General features: G+C 39.6%; 1 pseudogene; it reads left to right on the top strand.

Moving 5' to 3' along the window:
- The first annotated feature begins 301 nt into the window (after positions 1 to 301).
- On the top strand, positions 302 to 7,216 carry LOC117482293 (annotated as a pseudogene).
- Positions 7,217 to 7,528: the final 312 nt, after the last annotated feature.

The following is a 7,528-nucleotide window of genomic DNA, read 5'->3' as shown; positions in this document are numbered from 1 at the left end:
TGTGTGTGTGTGTGTGTGTGGTGTGTGTGTTGTGTGTGTGTGTGTGTGTGTGTGTGTGTGTGTGTGTGCTGTGTGTGTGTGTGTGTGTGTGTGTGTGTTGTGTGTGTGTCTGTGTGTGTGTGTGTGTGTGTGTGTGTGTGTAACCTTTGATGTTAGGGCAAAGTGTACAGCAGGTGAGCACACAACAGATTTCTACCAGGAAGTCGGCTTTATGCAAAACATATCTTCATTCTTTTGGCTCTGGAAAGTAAAGTAGATCCCTCCCCCATGGACAAAGAGAAAACCAAGAGAAAAATGTAGGCTTACATCCTTGTATGTAGAAAGTATCCAACATTCCACCACCATAGCCAACCATTTCTATCGCTAAGGAGTGGACACACACATATAAAAAGAGGAATCGGCAGACATGAGCCATTCACCAAAGGATTCTTGGTCTAACAGGTAACAGAGATGCTATATGATCTTTTTCTTTTAGCAAAGATTAGACTTATAAATAAGTGACAATTGACAAAAAATAGTAGTATTGTCATATTATCTTTTTTGCAAATGCCATTTTCATTGTATTACCAGTATTAATCCAAATGTTCTGCCGTCAGGTTTGTCTTTTGCTTTCCAGTGTAAATATTGTTATTATTTTTGCATTCAGGTTTATCTAGTCACAGTCAACCCAACTAGGCTGAGCAACATCTTTATTATTGTCTCCCTTACAGGATTCTTCCTCTCTCCAGTGGGAAAATGGTTGATTTTGAAGTGACAGTATTCACTGCCAATATCGACTATGCTGGGACTTTAAACAATGTCTACATTGAGCTGGTGGGAACAGATGGGAATAGTGAACGCGAGTTGCTGATGGACTATCTTCGGACCTGGAACTTTATAAGAGGAGCAGTAAGTCTGTTATATCACAATCAATGTTTAAATAGAGACGGGCTTTGTTATAACTCTCTGATAAGTCGGGTTTAGTTTTCTTCTTGAATTATGATGTTATAAAGTCATATCTGGTGGTTTGTGAATATATGTTATGTGATACCTGTCCTGCTTCCACCAATATAAAGAAATTGCCAAACAATTAATGTTCTCAAATCATTTCTGTCATTACTCCAGGTGTCCTAGTTTACAGTACCTTGCCCTGTCTCCATTGGAAAGCTGATCCAGATCAAGCTGGACAAAACCGCGCTTCCTGTTCTTTGAAGACAATTGGGTTTCCTAAAAAGGTGGAAGTGAAATCCCCTGAGGGAGACACCTACAACTTCCCCATCTATCTACCGCTGGATCAATGACAGCGAGGTGCACTGCTTCAGAGAGGGAACAGGTTTGTGGGAAATGTCTTAGTATGACATTATTTTATCCCTTATGCATGTCCCATCTACGCACACACTACCTAACAACAGGATTCAGAGATCTTTGAACACAAAGTTAACGTTAATGTGGTTTTGCTGATTTATTTTGTATATTCTGTCTCTTTCCTCAAAAAAGATAACTGAAACAAATACAGAATCACAATTAGCTTTTTTTTACAGAGTCAAATTACATGCACACATGATTTTTCATTAAATAAGGAGCCTCTATGCACACAACATGAAGCTACATTTAGCTCATGGGTTTTTTACCTTAGCTCATTCAATTACCACAATGTAGTAGTATAAATTCAAAATAATTTAAAGGCCGATTTGCACAAAACACAGAAGAAATAACCAATTTACCAGCAAAGGCTCATAACGTGGAGAGAAGCTATTCGTCCGACCACATGGTGATTTTCTTGAGATATAGTCTAATCATGATTGATCCCTAAACTAGAAATCACATGATCGGAACAGACCAGAGAGAAAACGTTCCTACTGTCATTACAAATCTTACAACCAGATGGGGCCAAAATCTATGAATTGCAGGCAGCAGTCATGTAGTCATGTGCTATGACAGACATCCTGTCTGAAGACATTTGCAATCTGCTCTTTAAGGCTTCATTACATTCATGCCCACACTGTATAAATCACACATTTTGAACCTTGTTTAATCTCTTTCTTTAAGCTCTGACAGCCTGTAAGATCCACATTCCAAGAACAATACGGGAGCAGGAGATAAAACAGCGAGAGAGTGACTATTGGTGAGCGCCCAGACCCCTTACAATATAATATATATAAATATAACAATGATATGACATTTTGCAACCGCCAGAGTCAGTAAAATGCGTTAACATTTGCATAAGTTTCATAATTGCAATATTGAATACATAGTGAGGTATATTAAGCATGCATACCCTAGATTAGAGACTATCTAAGTTCATACCTTCTCCTATTTCCTATTCCCAGTTGGCATGATCATGCAGGAGGGTTACCCCATTGCATGAAGGCGGATAGCCTTTTTTCCCTGCCTTCTGCGCTCGCCTTCTCTACACCAAGGACATAGAGCTTGCCTTCACTCTAGGGACAGGGTAAAGTCCTCAAATTAGATATCCATCCTTTATGTACCTGTTTATTGAAAGGACTTTAAGATTCATATAAAGTTACTCTTTCCTTTTTGTTTAGGCTAATTGAGCTCAAACTTGAGGGAGTGGCTGATTCCGTGGATGACTGGACTAAGATTGATGATATCAAACAGTGTTCCCTTGCAGATCAACACAAATTACGGTACTTAATGGTAGTTTAATAGACTTATATTGGATGAATACAAATAAAAAAATAACATTACACTTTTCAATTTCACTTAAAATCTAAACAAATAATAAAATAAAACAAAATCACAAAATAAAAAGCAAGATAAAAATTAAAGCAGCAAGCAGTTATGAACAGGCCTTTGGACCTTCCGCAGTTATGACAAACATTAAACAAATGTAACACCGGATAAATCTAGAGACTTTGAAAACACCAACCGCAACACCAAATCTGGAACGGGACGTGAAGAAGCGTGGGGGGCTTCCCGCTCCCCCTACTTTTGTCTCCTTTCCCAGACATAGTCCATTTATTGACCTTTATTTGGGGCTCAACTACACACCTGTGTAAAAATCTGTCCACAGACCGCCTTAAAGCCAGACATATAATACTCCGGGAAAACTACTCAAAACAGCGTGGTAGTTCCCACCGTAGGTGTTTCCAATAGCATATTTACCAATGAGAACAGTCACATTGAGTGGACTCAAAAGTGTAAACAATACCAGCGTTGCTGAAGGTAATGATGGAGTGATGACATTTTGGACAGACATGGATGTCAAATGTGACTTGATTTGCATGCAACCAGGAGGTGGTAATTGTAGTTTATTGCTGAGAAAAACCTTCTGGGTCTAATAGATTAGTTTTTTTACTGAAAATAAATGTGACAGGCATGAAGAAGTTTCCAGATTTTAAGCTTTGCTCCTGAAAAGCTGTGACTTTGAAACAACCAGAAAACAGTGTCTCTGATTTTGAATTTAGTGTAACACATTTCAAATGCAGAGTAGTTAGGCTGATAATAGTTGAAGAGTAAGATTTTGTAGAAAGAAAATTAGAAACTCAACTAAGTTAAACTCTTTCATTTTTCCATACTATGCCGAGGAACATTGGAAGAGGATGCTTTCTTTGGCTACCAGTTCCTAAATGGTGTCAACCCCATGTTGATCCGACGTTGTTCAACTCTGCCCCAAAAAACTTTCCTGTCACGGATGAGATGGTCTTCTCCAGAGGTCCGTATACCTTGGCAGAGGAAATGAAGGTGAGTGGTCTTGATACTCTCAGTATTAGAAACGTGTTTAAGCCCAATGACATGTTGAATTAACAATTGCATGTCAAAATAACATGTTGATTTAGTATGTGTAATATCATCCTGTATTATCCTCTCGAAAACAGAAAGGCAACATATTCCTGTGTGACTTCAAAGCTTCTGATGACTGAAAGCTAACATCATCAAAGAAAAGCAGCAGTACATGACGGCTGCCCCTCGTCCTGCTCCACAAACACCCGATGACAAGCTGATGCCACTTGCTATTCAGGTGAGATTAGCACTCAGGTATAGTCAATCGTTAAGATTCGGTTTATTGAGTAAAGTAGTTATCAATTAAACTAAGTAGCAACCAAGCTGGTGTCTGGATGACAGCTATGAATTCCCTATTCAAGAAAAGTCCATTAATTCACTATTGCCTGACCCTGAAGCATGTCAACATTCCCACTTAAAGCCATATTCAGTTTCACTTAGGTGAACTAGACAGTGACAAACTGAACAGTGTTACTGTTACCTGGGATTCAATGCAAATGTGAATTTCACGTGAAAAATAAAGAGAGCATCTAGCTGAAAAGCAGATTAAACCTATAGTAAATTCTTAAAATGTAAATGTTATTCCTGCATAAAATAAGAAATCCAACACAAGTCAGGTCAAATTCCTTTCCACAACATAAAATACCAAGGAACGTAGGGCTGCTGCTCTGAACCACACCCCCTTCCTTCTCCTGCAGCTGAAGCAGACTCCAGGAGAAGACAATCCCATCTTCCTGCCTACTGATTCTGAGTACGACTGGTTGATGGCCAAGATTTTCGTGAGAAGTGCAGATTTCAACCTGCATCAACTCAATGTTCACCTGCTGCGCACACATCTGCTGGCTGAAGTCTTCACGGTGTCTCTGATGCGCAACATTCCCATGGTGCATCCACTGCACAAGGTAGCTGAAGAGAGAAAACTAAACTTATTGTTGCCAGTTTTTGTTGTTGAAGGTTTTTTAGTTGATGAGCTTTTGTGTCTTCCTAATTTAATTCATTACATTGATGTAGTGTCTATATATTTCAAGCATTACACACAGCTAAATGGTATAGTAGCAACAACGTTTCTTAATTTGAAATAATTATAATTTCACTAAAGACAGTTCACTCTGTCCTTCAGCTGCTGTTGGCTCACACATGGGACACCTTGGAAATCAACTACTTAGCTCGAAATCAACTAATATCTAAGAATGGAACTTACACCGAGGTATGAAAGAAAAATCACACCATCAGTAAACCATTACCTAAGCAATGTTTTACTTTTTAAATGTACAGTATTTGTCTCTTACTATATTCCTTACATTTTTTTACATTGTTTCCTAGTTTGCAGGCGGCTGGTGGGGAGGATATGATGAAACTCCTGAAGCGATCACTGTCCTCATTGACCTACAGCTCCCTCTGCATACCAGAGGACATCACTGAGCGTGGCCTGCAGACTGTGCCCAACTTCTACTACAGGGATGATGGACTCGAGCTCTGGGGTATCATCCAAAGGTAGTGTCTTAATATTAGAAATATCAAAACCAAAATCCTGCTGTCGGTTCTAGCTTTCGTTATAATCTTCATCATTACCACTTCAATCAAGAAAAAGTCACAGAACGTAAAACCATGAATTGCCCTTTTTAAATGTCTGTTTATGTATTGCTTGAAAGAAAGAGATAATTGTGTTAGTGCGATTCAAGAGGGGCTGGTAGGCATATATATTTATATAAACTCATGACACTAAACAGGTTGACATTAGTTGTCTTTCAACTACAGTGTGTAAAGAAGTAGAATTCTCAAGGCAGGTGTTATAAAAACATGTCTACATTTTCCAAAGGTTTGTGGAAGAATGCTCAAGTTCTACTACAACAATGATGCCGAGGTCAAGAAAGACTCTGAACTGCAGAAATGGATTTCGGACATTTTTAAGCATGGATTTCTTTCCAAAGTATCCAGTGGTGAGCTTTACGAATAGCAGAATATACATCATAATCAATGTGCAAATTGATGTGCCATTATGTTATGATTGTTTAAACTGTTAGGCATCTTTTAGTAAAGCATTTACCTTCCCTCTGGTTCGCAGGGATCCCACAGAGATTCACCACCGTGGAAGAGTTGGTGAAGTTTGTCACCATGGTGATCTTCACCTGCTCAGGACAGCACTCAGCTGTGAACTCTGGACAGGTGAAGCCTTCTTAATATACTACAATTATTATGTATTTGTGTGGAATGGGTCAATGAGGTTTATGTAGTTGTCTTTACTTGAAAAGAGAGTTACATGACATTAAAAAAGAGTAAACGACCATGTTAGCAGGTCTGGGAGGGCTGCACGTTGGTTCAAATATGCTTCAGATGCTAACATACATAAGGTATCATTTTTACTAAGATCTAAATCTTAGTTTTTAATGTAAGCTTATACTGTAGGCACAGATACAGAGTAAAGCTGAGACTGATGTGAATATCATTAGGTCTGCAGGTCATGAATCAAAGTATTTGACAACTAAAACATTTTATATAATGGTGGTGCTGGGTATGAAAGGTATCACGTCCATTCCTGAGGTCGACAATGAATATATGAACTTAATTGAATCGCAACAGAAGTCATAAAGATCCTTTGGGCTGTGCAGATGTTGGTTCCAATCAAAATTTCATGGCAATACAGCGAATAGCTGTTGAAGTAGTTTAGTTGGCTAAAAGTAGTGGACACACTGGCCAACAAAGTGGGATGGTGTGGCTTCAAAAAGTATTATTCAGTCTTCAGCCAATCTTTTATTTATTGCAGTATGACTATGGTGGCTGGATGCCCAACAGTCCCTCACAAAATGCAACGTCCTCCACCAACCAGAAAGGGGAAAAAACAAATCAGGACACGATGCTGCAGACATTACCCAACAAGGGTGTAACAGCTAACGCAATGGCCGCCTTGTGGCTACGCAGCAAATCATCGTCTGACTACGTAAGATTAAGAGATCATGATTTGTGTACATTTTGTTCAAATGTGATTAAAACCAAAATATCGTCTTTTAGCTACTGAAAATCTTGTACACTTCCCACCACAGCAGTATATCTTACCCATAGTCTTTGATTGATAAACATTTGAATGTTAGTGGGAAAAAGTGTACTTGTGTATAACAATGTGTCATTGATGTCATCAGGTCCCTCTTGGCCAGTACCCAGAGGCCCATTTCAACGAGACGAATCCCTGCGAGCTGATAAAACACTTTCAAGGAATGCTTCAAGCGTTAAGTGCAAACATCAAAATCAGAAACTTGCCCCTGAAGGTCCCATACACATACATGGATCCAGAAAAGGTAGAAAATAGTGTGGCTATTTGAATATCAGAAGGTGTATGTTCCCGAGGTGCTGGCCAAATTCACCTTCATATTAACCAAAGTAGAAAAGGGGAAAAACTGCATGTTATTAAAGGGGACCTATCATGCAAAATGCACTTTTGTACGTCTTTTATACATGAATATGTGTCCCCGGTGTTCCAGGGAACTCACCAAGTGTCAGAAAACACAACCCTCTCTCTTTTCCTCCACACCCAAATCTCTAAAAACGGGGCTGCAACGGATCTGATACAGACTGATACAGATTTGAACATTTCTCTGATGTCAGGACGGAGGAGCTCCGCCTATATGGCCAACTCTCCACCTATCAGGGGAATGAGAGGTTGCCGTGGCATGGTAACAGCATGGTAACATGACGCTCGTAACTCGGCCCCCTCCTTTGCAGGGGGGCGTGGTCAGCTGCAGCGCATGCAAAGACAGGGTGGAGGAGAGCAAAATAGAGCGAAATGAGGCATGGCTAAAATGCATGATCT

This window comes from Trematomus bernacchii, unplaced genomic scaffold (genome assembly GCF_902827165.1).
Source record: "Trematomus bernacchii unplaced genomic scaffold, fTreBer1.1, whole genome shotgun sequence".
Lineage (NCBI taxonomy): Eukaryota > Metazoa > Chordata > Actinopteri > Perciformes > Nototheniidae > Trematomus > Trematomus bernacchii.
Note: the sequence above shows the minus strand (reverse complement) of the source record. Positions and strands in the feature narration are given on the sequence as shown.